Source organism: Pelophylax lessonae (assembly GCF_965119305.1).
Source record: "Pelophylax lessonae genome assembly, chromosome: 4".
NCBI classification, from domain to species: Eukaryota; Metazoa; Chordata; class Amphibia; order Anura; family Ranidae; genus Pelophylax; species Pelophylax lessonae.
Genome location: NC_138771.1, coordinates 5,378,826 through 5,397,587, shown reverse-complemented (window position 1 = coordinate 5,397,587; position 18,762 = coordinate 5,378,826).

Here is an 18,762-nt window from a genome sequence, read left to right as displayed (position 1 = left end):
CACCACCACCGGGAACAGTTCCAGCAACACCAAGTTGCTGACCAGCCCCGCTGCCTGCCATGCCCCCGGCCAAGGGGCGGCGCTCCACGCCCCCCGGTGAAAAGCCCCGTACCCCGCCGAACCAGCAGCATCGGTAAACAGTTCCAAATCAAAGTTGCTGATCGGCCCGGCCATCCACAAGGATCTACCATTGTATGTGGCCAAAAAACCGTGCCACAGACGCAAGTCATCCCTGTGTTCCCTGTTGAGCCTGACGAAGTGAGTGGGCAACTTCACCCCCGAAGTCGCCGCCGACAGCCGTCGGCAGAAAACCCGGCCCATGGGCATAATGCGGCAGGCAAAATTCAATTTACCCAGCAACGACTGCAAGCTGCGCAACTGAATCTTGCGCAAACCCAGCACCCCTTCAATTTCAGCTCTCAAAGCCCCCAATTTATCCTCCGGTAGGCGACACTCCATGGCCTCCGAATCCACGACAATGCCCAGGAAGCTGAGCACCGTGGTCGGGCCTTCCGTCTTGTCGGGGGCCAACGGAATGCCGAAGCTCCCGGCCACATGCTGCAACGTGGCAAGCAGGATCGCGCACCCGTTGGAAGAGGGCGGGCCCACACACAGAAAGTCGTCCAAATAGTGGATCACCGAATTCACACCGGAAACCTCCCGAACCACCCACTCCACAAAGGAACTGAAGGTCTCAAACAGCGCGCACGATATGGAGCAGCCCATAGGAAGGCAGCGATCCACATAATACGCCCCTTGCCACCGGCAGCCCAGCAATCGAAAACTGTCCGGGTGAACCGGGAGCAACCTGAAGGCCGCCTCAATGTCCGATTTGGCCAGCAAGGCCCCCCGCCCATAATGTCGCACCCAGGCCACCGCGGCGTCAAAGGAAATGTAAGACACCGTACAGGCATCCGGGTCGATGGCGTCATTCACAGACCCACCCTTTGGGAAGGAGAGGTGGTGAATGAGGCGAAACTTGTTGGGTTCCTTCTTGGGAACCACCCCCAACGGCGAAACCACCAAGTCACGCACCGGCACCTCCGAAAACGGGCCCGCCATGCGACCGAGAGCCACTTCCTTGTGCAACTTATCCGACACCACCAAAGGGTGGCGCAATGCCGAACGCAAATTCCTCGCCACCGGCGGCACCGAGGCCAAAGAGCAAGGGATACGAAAACCCACCGCAAAACCCTCCCCCAGAAGTCGGGCAGCCGCCCTATCGGGGTACCTATCTAGAAAAGGCCGCAGCCTTTCCACCCTCACCGGCGTCGTCCCCTTTGTGCGAAGGCTCTCCGGACCGCCCCTTTCCGGACTTAAAACACCGAGCCAAGGAATGGGAACCTCCGCAACCGGAGCATTCATGTTTGAAGCGACATGTGCCACCGAACTTACAGGAACCCTCATTAAATTGCCAGCAGAAACCCCTCCTCTTTGCGGCCGGCTGTCCCGGGGTCGCAGAACCACCGGCCCCCCCTGGAAAAAACTGATTCGGAGCCTTCGCAGACGACATGAGCCGCATCCACAGGCTGATGTCCTTGTGGTCCCACCGCAAGGACGGCCTAACCGCCTTCCGCTGCCGGAACTGTTCGTCGTACCGCAGCCAGGCCGACCCCCCGTAAACCCGATAGGCTTCCCCTACAGCGTCCATGTAGCAGAACAGGGCCGAGCAGTTTTCCGGCGCCTTTTCCCCTATGACGCCCGCCAGAATGGCAAAGGCCTGCAGCCAATTGGCGAAGGTCCGAGGGATAAGCCGATAGCGTCGCGCCTCCTCGTCCTCCTTCTTGCGCTCCTCCGGTTTAACCCTGTCCAGGTGAAACTTCTCGAGGGGCAACAGCGTGAAGATTTCCACGTACTCACCCTTCCAGATCTTCTCCCGGACTTCCTGCTTCAAATGTGCCCCCAATGGGCCCTCAAAACAAACATATACCTCACCTTTCGCTGAATCGTCCAGGCGAACAGCGTCCGCCTTCCCCTCCTCCGCCGTCCCGGTCTTGTCCCCCGCCGCCCCGGCCGTCACTGCCACCACTGCCGGCGCACCAACAACCTGGGGAGGGGCCCCAGCCCCCCCCGCAACTAGCCCCGTGGAAGACGGCCCCGCCTGCCCCGGGGCCCCCCCCGGCTCCGTGCCCGAGCCCCCCGCCGGAGGCACCCAAGCCGCCGCTGGAGACAAGCGGCCCCCGTCCCCCGGGGGCAAACGCCCCAAGAGGTCCCGTAGACCCAGGAGGAAGCCCCTCAAACCCCCATCATCACCCCCTTCCGGGGTCCCCGCCCCCACTGGCCGGGACACCCCCACCCCCCGAGCCCCTCCAGCACTCCCACCCCCCACATCAAACAAGCCCCGCAAATCAGACAAAGCCAGAGAAGGAATTGTGACCTCACCTGCCTGCCCAGGGGGGGCGCCCCCAGCCGCCGATCCAGCCTCCCTCGTCGCCGACCGACCACCGATATCCTCTTCCACATCCGATCCGGACACCTCGCCTTCCGAACGATCGTCCCCGGGCACCGCCGACATCCGTCCACCAGGTGTCGCACTCCCGCCATCTGCAGAGCCGAGCGACAGGCGTCCACGCCCCCGTACTCCAGCTCCGCCCGACGGAGACCTCTGTGAACCAGCCGAACTTCCGATGACCCGGCCACGTGACTTGCCCCGCCGCGTCATCTCTCTGCGCCCAGCCGAGGCCGACTCCGAGTCCCGCCGATCACTGCTGCCACCGGCCGCCATGAAGCCGCTCCCACGCCGAGGCACCCCTCCGACCGGAGCATCGCCAGTAGGGGAGCCCGCCAGTCCAGCAGCACCCCGGCGAGAGGGACGGGGAGAGACCGAAGGCCGCCTCCCCCCACTACCCCCAGAGCTCCGTCCATGCAGAGGATTCCTCCCAGAGGCGCGCACGGCCGCAGCAGGAGAACGCTTAGCCGGCGGCCCTGAAGGGTCCCTGTCGGGGCTCCTAGGATGACGCTGAGCTCGAGGGGAAGGGTCCGGTGAAAAACGCTCCGGCGGCCGTGACCGCCGAGCCCGCGGGACCGCAAGCCCCTCCGAATCCTGTGCAGAGTCCTGAACCCCCATCAACGTGGAGACCTGGGACCGGAGCCACTCAGTCCCCTTCACCGCAGCAGCGGCCTTGATTTGCTCCAGCAAAACGTCCAAATCCGCCATCACAGACCAGGGAAGCTGAGGTGAGATGCTCTGCAGTGAAAAAGGTGGGTGACCAAGCTTCTTCTTCCTTCGTCCGTTGAACTTCCACTGACCTCCAATCTGAGGGGCCACCCCTCCTAACTGTACCTCAACCCCTCCCAAACCTGATACACCAATCCCTGAATACCCCCCAACTCAAAACAATTTAATTTAACTCACACCTGCCCTGTCTCCCCTCTTCACATGGTCATGTCTGCCCTGCGCTATTTTTTTTTTTTTTTTTTTTTGCTTCGGGCCTTGCTTCAGTGCTCGAGTGACCGACCAACACACTTAATGGTGGTGGCACTGGTGGATAGCGTCTGGGTGGCACTGTGGCACTGACTGCACTGGTTCAAAAAGCCATATATATTTAATCATTTCAATTCTCAATCTCATTGGTCCTCTCCTCATAACATATTAATAACTTAGGTGATGAACTTCTTGGCGACCCTGGCAGGATGACGGGGACACCCGCCACTTCTGGAGCCGAGCCGCTGTGATTCCCCAACATGTGACAAAGTGACAGCCAGGAGATCTAGTGGCTAGTAGTGCTCAACAATACCGCTTTTATATATAAAAATGAAATAAAATATACTGACTCACAATTTAGTAGTAGTAGTAGGTAGCGTGTAGCAGTAGGCAGCACAACTCAATTCAATCAATCCCACAGCCTCGCTCGCGCCGCGGCCCGCGGAATCACTGTCATGATCATCAAGTTAAGACCGCACTGGAGGAGCCGTGCTGCCGTCTTCCCACTCGAGGTCTCTGCCTCTAGACGTGTTGTGTGTCACTCAGACTCCACCCCTTAGGGCCCTTACTGAGAGGAGTTGTGACGCGGGCGGCGGGACGCGGGAGCATTTTCTTCGTCATCTCATCTTCTTCTCTATGAGGTGAGTGAGGTGGACCGTGGAGAGGGCCTAATCCTTGCCATGGCAAATGTGCCATTTGAGAATCAAATAATCAATATACAGTAAAATATTAATATATTATATACACACGGGTCATGGGTGGCTTTTTTGAACCAAGAAGAGTGAGACTGACGGCTATGATGATTATCCGACCATCCATGGTCCATGGACCATAAGTGTTGTGTTGTGGTGGTGTCTGTGCTTCCTGCGGCCTGCCTCTGCCTGTGCGGTTGTGCCTGCACTGCAGTGGCCACTGGCAGTGGCACTTGACTTGAGCAAAGCAAATGAGCACTACTAGTGTGAAGGACAGGTGGTGGAAGCATGTTCTGACAAGTTCTTATAATGAAAATAATATAGACAGCTTTTTGAACCAGTGCAGTGCCAGTGCTACTAAGGTGAGAGGCAGAGAGAGAGGCTATCCAGTCCACCACTTTACTGAGCAGATGACAGAAGAAAGGTGGAAGCATCTGACAGCAAGTGACAGCACTTCTTAGATTGCACACTGGAATTCAGTTATGGACTTTTCCTTATAAAGTTTAGTTTCTACACTTAAACTTGCACCTAACTTATTCACAATCACAACTTATTTTATTGTGGTATTGTCATATATATTTTATATGAATTCAATTTACATTGTGGGAATAATTTGCACTGCATTTAGCACAGACATGTCACTTTATTTTTGATACTGTGGGCGATGATTTTGAATACAAGAAGAATATATATATATATATATATAATTGCAGGCACTTTATTAGCATTTTTTAGCACAGCCACTTTGTTAGTAGTTTTTGATGCATTTTTCACTTTAAGCGTTGTAGGTTTGATGAAGCTGGCCTGGCATTCATTTGAAATAATAAAAAACAATATGATGTTCAAACTTTTGACTTCTTTCTTTAATAACTACATAACACAGTACTTGTACTTCTACTTTCAGTACTTAAGTAGAATTTTGTTTTCAAAACTACTGGTACTTTTTACTTTTAGTACTTAAGTAGCAAATTTTTTGAAAAAACTACTTGCAATACTTAAGTAAAAAAAATGTTGAATACTTTAGTACTTCTACTTAAGTAACTTTTTCTGCGAGCACTTCCACTTCTACTTAAGTCATTTTTTGATCGAGCACTTGTACTTTTACTCAAGTAGAAATTTTGAGTACTTTATACAAGTCTGCCCGAATGTGAGTGGACCAGGAATGAGTAATAGAAGACTGATTAGGTCACCCCTCTGCCTTCTACCTGTAAGTGGACAAGGAAGGAGTAATAGAAGACTGTTTAGGTCACCTCTCTGCCCCCTGCCTGTAAGTGGACAAGGAAGGAGTAATAGAAGACTGTTTAGGTCACCTCTCTGCCCCCCGACTCTGAGTGGACAAGGAAGGAGTAATAGAAGACTGATTAGGTCACCCCTCTGCCCCCTGCCTGTGAGTGGACAAGAAAGGAGTAATAGAAAACTGATTAGGTCACCTCTCTGCCCCCCGACTGTGAGTGGACAAGGAATGAGTAATAGAAGACTGATTAGGTCACCCCTCTGCCTTCTACCTGTGAGTGGACATGGAAGGAGTAATAGAAGACTGATTAGGTCACCTCTCTGCACCCCATATGTGAGTGGACCAGGAAGGAGTAAAAGAATCTGATTAGGTCACCTCCCTGCCCCCCGACTGTGAGTGGACAAGGAATGAGTAATAGAAGACTGATTAGGTCACCCCTCTGCCCTCTACCTGTGAGTAGACAAGGAAGGAGTAATAGAAAACTGATTAGGTCACCTCTCTGCCCCAGTGGTGTATTTAGGTTTTGTCCTGCCCTAGGCCTGACTAAGTTTGTTCACCCAATAATTTAAATATGACCCACCGCTTCCTCTAAAGGCCACACCCCTTCCTGTTTATGAGCCACCCTGTCACCTGTACACCACAGACCACAATCACAGTCTATCTGTGCCCAGCAGCATAGCCTTATCAGTTCCCATAAGTTCAGCCTCATTACTGCCCATCAGTGCAGCCTTATCAGTACAGCATATCAGTGTGGCCTCATCAGTGGCCATCAGTACAGGCCCATCAGTGGCCACCAGTGTAGCCTATCAGTGCCCATAAGTGCAGCCTATCATACCGGCTGGTAGCAGTGTGACTGCTTTATGGGGGTGCCAGACTGATTTGCCTCCTGGACCCTGCCCTCTGGCCCAATTCACCCCATAATACTGGCGCTAAACTAAAAGTGTAGCGCAATCCGGCAGGGGCCCTTTTCGTGTGAGAGCCGGGAGAATGCTGTTTTTTTTCATGCAGTGTGCAACTTTTTTGCAGCCCCCCTTCAAAGTGCCGCTCTAGGCCTGGGCCTTGTTGGCCTAGGCCAGTGATGGCAAACCTTGGCACCCCAGATGTTTTAGAACTACATTTCCTATGATGCTCATGCAGTCTGCAGGAGCAGTTAAGCATCATGGGAAACGTAGTTCCAAAACATCTGGGGTGCCAAGGTTTGCCATCACTGGCCTAGGCCAAGATACAGCACCCCTCTGCCCTCTTCCTGTAAGTGGAAAGGGAAGGAGTAATAGAAATTGATTAGGTCACCCCTCTGCCTTCCGTCTGTGAGTGGTCTAGGAATGAGTAATAAAAAACTGATTAGGTCACCCCTCTGCCTGTGAGTGGACAAGGAAGGAGTAATGGAAGACTGATTAGGTCACCCCTCGGCCCCCTGACTGTGAGTGGACAGGGAAGGAGATATAGAAACTGATTAGGTCACCTCTCTGCCCTCTGCCTGTAAGTGGACAAGGAAGGAGTAATAGAAGACGGATTTGGTCACCTTTCTGCCCCTCACCTGTGAGTGGACATGGAAGGAGTAAAAGAAGTCTGATTAGGTCATCAAAAAACTGCCCAGTCTGATCTGAACCATTCTGTGTTAACTCCTGTATACAGAGAGGAGAGAGGTAGCGCAGCCTGCACCTCCTCACGGCTCTCTCCTCCTCTCTGCTGCTATCTGTACTCCTGCCCGCATCAGTTGCTATGTACACTTTGGGTGCTTACACAGCATTCTAGGGTGCCAGCAAAAGCACAGAGAGGAGGAGAGAGCCGGGGGAGGTGCAGGCTGTGCTCTCTCCCTTGTGTCTGTATACAGGTGGATTGGACTGTATAGAGTTTGATCACCTCCCACCATTCTCCTCCACACACTACTCCTGTACTGATAATAGGGATGTGGCAGGGTGAAGTTTTGTGCTAGGAGGGGGGATTTTGGGGGAGCAAAGTGAGCAGAATTTGTGTTTGGTGGTATTTGGGGGGGGGGTAACAGAATTTGTGCTGGTGGTATTTGGGGGGTGGGGGACAGAATTTGTGTTAGGAGGAGGGAATGAGGAGGCGGGTGGAAACAGAATTTGTGTTAGGAGGAGGGATTTGGGAGGGGGGGGGTGAAACAGAATTTGTGTTTGAAAGTGGGATAAAATGAGGGCGGGGAAAACAGAATTTGTGTTGGAGTGAGGATTCAGGAGAGGGGGGGGGGATTTGGGGGCATAGGGAAACAGAAATAATGCCCAATAAACCGGAATAAATCCCTCAGGAGGGATGTGTTGGAGCTGGAGAGAGTCCAGAGAAGGGCAACTAAACGAATTAGGGGATTGGAGGACCTTAATTATGAAGAGCGTCTGCAATCGCTTGATTTATTCTCCCTGGAGAAGAGACGCCTGAGGGGGGACATGATAGCAATTTTTAAATATCTCAATGGGGATCTCAGCTTAGAAAAAAAGCTGTTCAGGTGAAGGAATTGCATGAGGACTCGAGGACATACAATGTGATTAGAGGAGAAGTGTTTTAACCTCAGGCAACGTGGGGGGTTCTTTACTGTTAGGGCTACAAGATTGTGGAATTCTCTACCACAAGAGGTGGTTTCTGCGGGAAGTAGGGTGGCTTTCAAAAGACTATTAGTCTTACATCTCAAGGATCAGAACATTCAGGGGTATGAGAGATGATTACAGCCACACACACCTACACAGGGGGAACTGGATGGACTATTGTCTTTATTCAACCTCACCTACTATGTAACTATGTAACCAGCTCTGTGATGTCGCCATGGAGGAGGGGAAGAGGACTCCAGTGACAACCTGTGAAGCTCTGGTGAACTCCATGTCCAAGAGGGTTAAGGCAGTGCTGGAAAATAATGGCGGCCATACAAAATATTGACACTTTGGGCCCAATTTGGACATTTTTACTTAGGGGGTGTACTGACTTTTGTTGCCAGCGGTTTAGACATTAATGGCTGTGTGTTGAGTTATTTTGAGGGGACAGTAAATTTACACTGTTATACAAGCTGTACACTCACTACTTTACATTGTAGCAAAGTCTCATTTCTTCAGTGTTGTCACATGAAAAGATAGAATAAAATGTTTACAAAAATGTGAGGGGTGTACTTACTTTTGTGAGATACTGTAGACCCCATAGCGTATTCATATTGTATTATTATTATTAGCACATATTTTACACTGAAGAGATGAGGTAAATTACATTAGGTCCAACCATCAAACAATTACCCCCCCCCCCCCCACAAAGACTTTCCTGCTCTCACCTCGCAGGGCCATCAGGAGGGAGAGAAGTATTTAAAAGGTGTGAAGATGTGATTTGAATGATTGATTAGTCAGCGTTTCCCGTCCGGCGTGTCTTCCCATTCAGACTCAATCAATAACTCATCTGATATTAACTCCGCCGTTAAAACAATAAAGTCATTTAACTGGGAATGAAGGGAAATAAGAGAGACTCGCGAGCCGGGGAAGATGAATCAATAAAATGTGAATTCCTCAGGAAATCAATCTTGTCCATTTTTCCTTCTTTTATTATGTGTTGAGGATTATGGTAATGCGCGGCGCGCTCTCGCTGAGAGTACATTTGATGTGGAGGGGAAGTCTTGATGGATCATTGCATTTCTGATGTCTTTCTTTATTGTTTAAGGGCGACGAAGAGCGAAGAGCGAGAAGAGGTCTGAGAGTGAAGGCGGCCGGAGCGCAGACCTATTTATTATACTCTTCAGACTTGTGTACATAACCTCCGACCCGCAACCGGGACAAATCGATAGCGGTGACCTCAGGAATCGATGGCGGTGAGCTGGGCGGAGTTTACATCACACAACGCACGCTTCGCAAAACTTCAATTCTTGACATACTGGCTCTACTCTTTATTGGAAAGCTGGTGTTACCCATGGTAGCCATCCAGGGCATTGAAATGGGCAAGACAGCCTTTAGTCAACTTGAAGCTGATCATGGTCTTCCCCACTCCATAAATAGGGGTGTCATCAGTGGCGGCTGGTGCATTGGGGGCCCCCCTATCCATGCGTCCGGCCCCCTAATATACATGCAGGGCGCCGGACGCATGGATTCCAATGTTTTTTTTTTTTTATTTTAAGCACATGATTAGAGCCAGAGGCTCTAATAGGCTTCAAAAAAGGGTGGGCTCGGGGCGCAGAGCTCACCCAGTTGTCAGAGGCGTAACTAGGACCTTCAGGGCCCCGGTGCATTAACCACTTGCCGACTGCCTAACGCCGATCTACGTCGGCAGTCAGCCCCTCACAGGCAAAGTGACGTAGGTCTACGTCACTAGCTTGTGAGGGTCTAGGGAGCGAGCGCGCGCCCCCGGAGGCGTGCTCCCGCGTGGTCACGGACCCCACCGCGCGTGTGACCGGCGGACCCGATGTCCGCCGGTCACTCGGCGATCGGCGGGGGAGAGGGAGAATGTCAGGCAGCTTGTGTAAACAAGCTGCCTGTCATTCTCCTCGCTGTAAAGACACTGATCACACGGATCTAGTATGTAGATCCGTTGATCAGTGTCCTTGCAGCTCAAGCCACAGCCAATCACAGTAGAAAGCACGCCCCTAGGGACACACACAGCCCCTCCCTCCCAAATAAAGTTAACCCCTTCACAACCAGTGTATTTTTACAGTAACAGTGCATATGTATAGCACTGATTACTGTAGAAATGTCACTGGTAACCCCAAAAGTGTCACAAATGTCAGTCAAGGGTCCGATCTGTCCGCCCCAATGTCGCAGTACCGCAAAAAAAATCGCAGATCGCCGCCATTACGCGTTAAAAAAAAAAACAACAAAAATGACAAAAATCTTTCCCTTTGTTAGTAAACGCGATAACTTTTGCGCAAACCAATCAAAATACGCTTTTTGCGATTTTTTTTACCAAACATATGTAGCATAAAACAAATTGGCCGAAAATTTTAAAAAATTTTGATTTTTACTTTTTTTTTGGGGGGAATTTCATATAAAAAAATGTGAAAAATATTGCTATTTTTGCAAAATTGACGCTCTTTTTTTGTTTATAGCGCGTGATCAAAAAATCGCACAGGTGATCAAATACCGCCAAAAGAAAGCTCTGTTTGTGGGGAAAAAAAGGACGTCAAATCCGTTTAGGTACAGCGTCGCACGACCGCGCAATTGTCCGTTAAATTCACGCACTGCCGAATCACAAAATACCCCCTGGTCAGGAAGGGGGTAAAATCTTCCGGGGCTTAAGTGGTTAAGGGCCCCCCGGACCCCTGGCCGGGGCCCTTCTCTTCAAGCCTGGGGCTCTTCGCACTGATCCTGGGGGCCCTTTACTCTCATTGCAGGGCCCTTATTATGGTTCTGCAGTGAGCCCCCTTCCTGTCATCTTGGGGCCTCCCCAAGGTGGTGGAATGCCAGGGCCCGGTCGCAAGTGTGACCATTGCGATCCTGGAAGTTCACCCACTGGTGTCAGTAGTTTTTATTTTTTTAATTGTATTATTTTTTATGATTTTACTTTATTTTTTTACAATGTGACTGACTGACTCTGTCCATTCAGAAAAGGAAGGAGCTGGTAAGTTACATATTTACCGACCCCTTCCTGGTTCTCTATTGTGACACATCCCCTGCAGCAGCCGGCAGGAGAAGGGAGGGAGCACAGTGGGGGGGGGGGAACCAGGGGAGCACACAGAGGCCCAGAGACAGCAGAACACAAGTGAACTGGATAGGAGGAGTGGCGGGGGCAGCATACAGAGGAACCAATCTCCTCCATTTTCCTCCTGCAGTTACAGTAGGAAAAAGGAGGACAGTGATTTCTCTACATGCTGCCCCCACCGCCCCTGCCAGTTGTGTACAGGAGAGCTGCACAGGCCCCCTGGAGCATGGGGCCCGGTTGCAATTGCAACCCCTGTAGTTACGCCCCTGCCAGTTGTGTTACAATAGCGAATGAATATTTGCTATTATCACACTGTTTCTCCTCCCAGCCAATCAGGAAGTGGGTCCTGAGACCTGTTTCCTGATTGGCCGAAAGGAGAGGCCCTGCTATTGGCCGAGGAGCAGGAGGGAGGAGACGCATCGGAAGTCACCGCCACCGCTGCTGGGGGAAGCCGCCACCGATGGGTGGATCCCATATCTCTGCTTCTGTGTCAGCTGACTCAGCCCAGTGCCACCACTAGTTTTGCAAGCTAATTTTTGAGCGTTGCAGTCCATGCATAGACTTGATAGATATTCTACGTTGTGACTGAAGGACAAATTTAAATCAATGTTCTCATGCCTAGAGTTTAAAAGAGATGTATGGGAGTGCCTGCCCTCCACGTCAGTCCAGGTGAGTGAGCCGGCGACGGGGGGGGGGGGGGGGTGGTATGGTGTGCAAGCTGGTGTGGTGGGGTGGGGGGTTACGGTGTGTATTCCATCTGCCGCCTCCCCAGCCCATGGAGCACCAGCCCCCACTGGGTGTCATCTCATCTATTTACAAATTCCTTAACCACTTGCCAACTGCCGCACGACTATTTACGTCGGCAGTCAGCCCCTCACAGGCAGAGTGACGTAGAACACGGACCCCCTCCGTGCGTGTGACCGGCGGACCCGATGTCAGTCGGCGATCGTCGGTGCAGAGGGAGAAAGGCAGGCGGCTGATGTAAACAAGCCGCCTGTCATTCTCCCCTGTTTATGAACAGTGATCATACGGTTCTACTATGTAGGACCGTTGATCACTGTTCCTACACCTCAAGCCACAGCCAATCACAGTAGAAAGCACGCCCCTAGGGACACACATAACCCCTCCCTCTCAAAAAAAGTTAACCCCTTCACTGCCAGTGTCATTTTACAGTAACAGTGCATATGTATAGCACTGATTACTGTAGAAATGTCACTGGTAACCCCAAAAATGTCAAAAATGTCAGTCAAGGGTCCGATCTGTCCGCCGCAATGTCGCAGTACCGCAAAAAAAATCGCAGATCGCCGCCATTACGCGTTAAAAAAAAAAAACAACAAAAATGACAAAAATCTTTCCCTTTGTTAGTAAACGCAATAACTTTTGCGCAAACCAATCAAAATACGCTTTTTGCAATTTTTTTACCAAACATAGGTAGCAGAAAACAAATTGGCCGAAAATGTTAAAAAATTTAGATTTTTACATTTTTTTTTTGGAAATTTCATATAAAAAAATGTGAAAATTTTTTTTTTATTTTTGCAAAATTGTCGCTCTTTTTATGTTTATAGCGCATGATCGAAAAATCGCACAGGTGATCAAATACCACCAAAAGAAAGCTCTGTTTGTGGGAAAAAAAAGGCCATCAAATTCGTTTAGATACAGCGTTGCACGACTGCGCAATTGTCCGTTGAATTCACACAGTGCCAAATCGCAAAATAGGCCCTGGTCAGGAAGGGGGTAAAATCTTAAGGGCTTAAGTGGTTAATGAAACGCACCCTCCAGACAAATCTAAACAGATGTTGCAATGGGAAAATGAACTTAAAGCGGAGTTCCGGACTCAAAATCGCTTGCTAAGGGCCACCTGAAAAAGAAATGGGTGCTCCCAATTTTTTTTTTTTTTTGGTCACTTACTTTGATATTGAAGAAAATATACTCACCTTCCTTCCTCTTCCTCCCTCTGCGGCCACGGCCCGCGCCGTCACTTCCGGCTTGCGATGACTCCTGGGAGCTGAACGTCATCACTCCCAGAAGTCAATGTGCCTGTACCGACCCCGCTCGTCAGTTCCCGTTCAGGCGCGGCATTCCCTGCTAAACAGCTTCTGGGCATGCAGGGATGACGCGCCCACACCGGAAGTGACGTGCGGGGCTGGTGCAGGCTCATTCTGGGAGAAGAGGACGCGGAAGAGGATGCAGAAGAGGACGCGCTGGCTTCAGCTGCCCACAACAGAGATGGTAGCGCCGGAGAAGAAATTTTAACCACTTAAGCCCCGGAAGATTTTACCCCCTTTCTGACCAGGGGGTATTTTGCGATTCGGCACTGCGTGATTTTAACGGACAATTGCGCGGTTGTGCGACGCTGTACCTAAACGAATTTGACGTTCTTTTTTTTCCCACAAACAGAGCTTTCTTTTGGTAGTATTTGATCACCTGTGCGATTTTTTGATCATGCGCTATAATCAAAAAAAGTGCGACAATTTTGCAAAAATAACAATATTTTTCATATTTTTTTATATGAAATTCCCAAAAAAAATTTAAAAATCTAAATTTTTTTACATTTTTGGCCAATTTGTTTTCTGCTACATATGTTTGGTAAAAAAAAAATCACAATAAGCGTATTTTGATTGGTTTGCGCAAAAGTTATTGCATTTACTAACTAAGGGAAAGATTTTTGTAATTTTTGTTGTTTTTTTTTTAACGAGTAATGGCGGCGATCTGCGATTTTTTTTTCGGGACTGCGACATTGCGGCGGACAGATCACAGACTTTGTTTACATTAGCCCCCTGCCTTTCTCCCTTCACAGCGGACGATCGCCAGTGACCGGCGGACATCGGGTCCGCCGGTCACACGCACGTAGGTGTCCGTGAACGAGCCGAGGCGGGAGCGTGCCTCTGGCGACGCGTGCCCGCCCGCTATCGGCTCCCAGGCTAGTGACGTACCAGTAATAGGTAAATATTTCTTCTAAAAGGTAAGTGCGACCCGGGACAGTACAGAGGCTATCCATTGTGGAATGTACCAGCCCTGACTGTCCCGGGGGTATTTTTATCTAAATTTGACCCCCGAGGCCGGAACTCCTCTTTAACCCCACCTTCTCTCCTGATGAATGGGAGGAGATGTTAGATAACATGCGAAAAGCCACCAGATCTATCAATGTGCGTGAAATGGCTCTTAAACTTCACACTAGATGGTACATGACACCTGCTAAAATCCACACCATCTATCCTACGGCTTCTTCCATGTGTTTTTGTGGGTGTCAAGAGACTGGCTCTTTCACTCATACTTTTTGGTGCTGTCAACACCTTCAACCTGTATGGCAGAAGGCTACCACAATGTCACCATCCATTGCAGGTCACCCCATTTCTTTAACATTACCCATATGCCTCTTTTTTGCTTCCATCCCTGGGGTTCCTGTTCCTCATATGAGACTGATTCACACGTTGTTTGTAGCACTCCTATGGGCGCTGTCACTGAACTGGCATTCTCCAGTTGTCCCTTGGTCAATGGTATTGTCCAGAATGGAGATGATCAAACCATCCACCATACTCTGTATGACACCATGCCTCTCTTTCGTAAGAAATGGGAATATTGGAACATCTCTTTGATGTAGCCATACTGTATGTCTAGTTTTCCCTTAAGATTTTAATAATGTTTTCTATATTAAAAAAAGAATAGCGCACACATGCAAAAGAAATGACTATCAAATATGAAGACAATCCATAAATAAAAATGAAAGATAAATAAAGATGGCCATATCATGCTCAAGCTCACCACTGCGTCAAAGTACCCCATTATCAGTGGGTCCTACACTATCCATAAAAAAGGGGTGAATCCAGCCTCTCTAACCCTTGGAGACAACACTCCTTGCTGGGAAAGATGTGCTAATGCACTACAAGGGACTCCTCCTATATCTACTTGATAGTAGACACTGATAGAGTACAGGTGTGTGTGGGGGTGGGGTGGGGTGCTCAACCCCAGAAGTCTGGTCAGACCGAATACATAATAAACAAGTAAAAAGTTGGGGGAGCAAACCCTAAACATTGTTTGTAGCAATCCTATGGGCGATATCGCTGAACTGGCGTTCTCCAGTTGTCCCTTGGTCAATGGTATTGTCCAGAATGGAGATGATCAAACCATCCACCATACTCTGTATGACACCATGCCTCTCTTTCGTAAGAAATGGGAATATTTCTTTGATGTAGCCATATGTCTAGTGTTCCCTTAAGATTTTAATGATGTTTTATATACCTTGCTGAAGATTATTTCCGGCATTCCAAACGTATTGCTCTGTTTTCTGCAACGCAATTTGATACCTGTTTTTTTTTTTTTGCTCACTGCCAATATATGCATTGTTCTGTCATGTTTGTACCACTTTCTTCCAATAAAAAAAAGTAATGAGCAAGACAGACACATAGGCGTTAACATAGGGTGTGCCGGGTGTGCCTGGGCACACCCTAATCATCATGTGCGCTGCCGATTCCCCTACTTCCTGGAGCCCCCTGTCTCCCCCCCCCCCCCCCTGCAGTGCTGCCAGCTTCCCTCCTCTCCCGCCGGCGGCTGCGGGGGATGTTTCAGGATGGATGAATGAATGAACATAGTGAGTGTTCTGTACCGATCGCTCCGGTGTTCATTCCAAAAGTTCCACTTTAAGGCCTCCTTCTCAGCTCCTGTTTGTAAAAATTAGCTTTTGGGGAGGAGAGCGGGTACCCCATTTTTACAGGTACCCGCACCCAGTTCTGTTCCGGTTGCCTTAGGCGATCAGAAGCAGATGTTCTTCTTCTCAACGTCTTCTGGGACACATGACAGGTCCCAGAAGACTTCAGGACCAGTCACAGAGCGCAGCACAGCAGCGCTCGCGCATGCGCAGTAGGCAAACAGCTGTGAATCCGCAAGCTTTCACAGCCGGGTGCCCATAGTTAAGATGCAGGAGGAGGACACAGAGAAAACAGCAGGGCTGACTGCACCGCTGGATCTCTCGACTCCATCCTGTGATTAAAACTCTAGACTCAGCCTAATTAAAAAAAAGCCTATCTAAGCAAATGACCTTGAAAGTGCTTCAACAAGAACATTCTGCTTTTGTGGTCAAAACGACCCTGAGAACATGCTTGAACATTTTGTGGAGATCTTTTACAGGCTGAAAGGTATTACCATCCAAGGCTATAATTGCTGTCCTATAATTTAGACAGCAATTGAATCTGATGAGTTTGCATTTCAACCACTTGATGGGAGGTTCACCGAGCACGGCGAGTCCTGTCTATTAGAGCACTTCAATCCTCTGACTGGACACCTCTATAATCCAAGAACACTTCATCACACTTCTTTCCCATGGTTTCATTGAACAATTGTTTACATTTTTTTATTTTTGTTACACTGTATTCACAGATATGAATTTTTGCGGATAAATATTGGACACTTTATTGAATTTATATTTTGGTTTGATCCACGTTGGTCACCTCATTGTGTTGTATTTACCTTTTGTTTATAGCGCTGCAATCTTTTTCTTTTGTTATATGTTTAAGCTGCCCGCTCGCATCCTACCAACAGATGATGGAATTGGTTGCCAAGGGAAGGTCGGGTAGCCTGCACACTGTTCACTTTTGCAGTGGAGAGAGCCGGGAGGAGGAACGGGATGCGCTCTCCCCCCTCTATGTACACGGGATGCGCTCTCCCTCCTCTCTGTACGTGGGATGTGCTCTCCCCCCTCTTTGTACGCGGGATGTGCTCTCCCCCCTCTCTGTACTCGGGATGTGCTCTCCCCCCTCTTTGTACGCGGGATGTGCTCTCCCCCCTCTTTGTACGCGGGATGTGCTCTCCCCCCTCTCTGTACTCGGGATGTGCTCTCCCCCCTCTCTGTACACGGGATGTGCTCTCCCCCCTCTTTGTACGCGGGATGTGCTCTCCCCCCTCTCTGTACTCGGGATGCGCTCTACCCCCTCTCCGTACACGGGATGCGCTCTCCCCCCTCTCCGTACGCGGGATGCGCTCTCCCCCCTCTCCGTACACGGGATGCGCTCTCCCCCCTCTCCGTACACGGGATGCACTCTCCCTCCTCTCTGTACACGGGATGTGCTCTCCCCCCTCTCTGTACACGGGATGTGCTCCCCCCCCCTCTCTGTACTCGGGATGCGCTCTCCCCCCTCTCCGTACACGGGATGCGCTCTCCCTCCTCTCTGTACACGGGATGCGCTCTCCCCCCTCTCCGTACGCGGGATGCGCTCTCCCCCCTCTCCGTACACAGGATGCGCTCTCCCCCCTCTCCGTACAGGGGATGCGCTCTCCCCCCTCTCCGTACACAGGATGTGCTCTCCCCCCTCTCTGTACACGGGATGTGCTCTCCCCCCTCTCTGTACACGGGATGCGCTCTCCCTCCTCTCTGTATGCGGGATGTGCTCTCCCCCCTCTCTGTATGCGGGATGCGCTCTCCCCCCTCTCTGTACACGGGATGCGCTCTCCCTCCTCTCTGTATGCGGGATGCGCTCTCCCTCCTCTCTGTACACGGGATGTGCTCTCCCCCCTCTCTGTACACGGGATGTGCTCTTCCCCCTCTCTGTACACGGGATGTGCTCTTCCTCCTCTCTGTACACAGAACTTAACACAGTAACCCTTTTATCATCGGGCTTTGTTTCATTTTGCTGTAGCAAGGGCAAAGAGGGGGTATTGGGGGGGAGGGGTGATGCCAGAAGGCGGGATTTAGGAATGGGAGTGTGTGGCCAGCAGGGGGGATTTGTGCTAGGACTAGGAGGGAGGGATTTTGGAGGGGGGGGGGATATGTCTTTGACAGGGGGATTTTTTTTTTTTTTAGGGGGCTGTGTTAATGGGGAATTTACAATCTACTGACCCCTTAACTACTGTGACTGACCCCCATACTCAAGAAGAGTATGTCCGCCGTATAAGCTTCCCTTGCCTGGTACAACATGATCCAAGATCCCTCAGCCCACCCAGTCACCTGTCAAGACATCAGATATTGTAGCCACGATATACAAGTCTAGCTAAGAATAGCTTGTATAAGATCTGGGGGCATTTATTTAACAAACTCATACAGAATATATACCCCACCTGGTCAGGTGAGCCTGATTACATTATTATATGCCGATGAAATTGTACACAGAAACATAAATTAACCTGAGCTAATTAACTAGCCATCTGGACAGAAACAATAGGTGAGTTAATTAACAATGGGACAGACAGGCTGAGCAGAAAACACATCACACCTCAATACACAGACAATAGCAGGAGACCACCAGTAACAGACTGTCCGTGTCTGACATTGAAGAACATGGAACAGAGTCCAATGTGACCGACTCTTTCATGTTCAGAATCAAACAGGCCAGGAATAGTCTTTAGGGCAAATACAAGAAAACAGTCCCTCAAAAAAAAAAAGAAATATAGCAATAACAAATAACAGGGTGAATGTGGGCAGAAAAGGTCCCTGCAGCCAGTGTCTGTGACAACTACATTTTAGGGCTTTTTCACACCTGGTGCAGTGCGGTAAAATGTATAAAAAATTGTGCGATTTCCCGCACCACACAAAAATGCGTTGCCTTTTGCAGTTGCCTATAGGTGCAATTCATTCTTAATCCACCAATTGCATGTTTGTTTGTGTCCACTTAAACCCATGGTACAGAGAGGTCCGGAGTAAAGGAGAGAAGAGACATGGACGGAGGGCCGGCATGACAGGGGTTAAAGGGGTTTGGGACAAGGAGGGGGTTTCAGCCCAATACAATAGAAATAATAAATGGTGGGACTTTTATTTGGTGTTTTGGCCAATTAAAAGTGGAGCTACAGGGGGAGGTCAAGCTAGG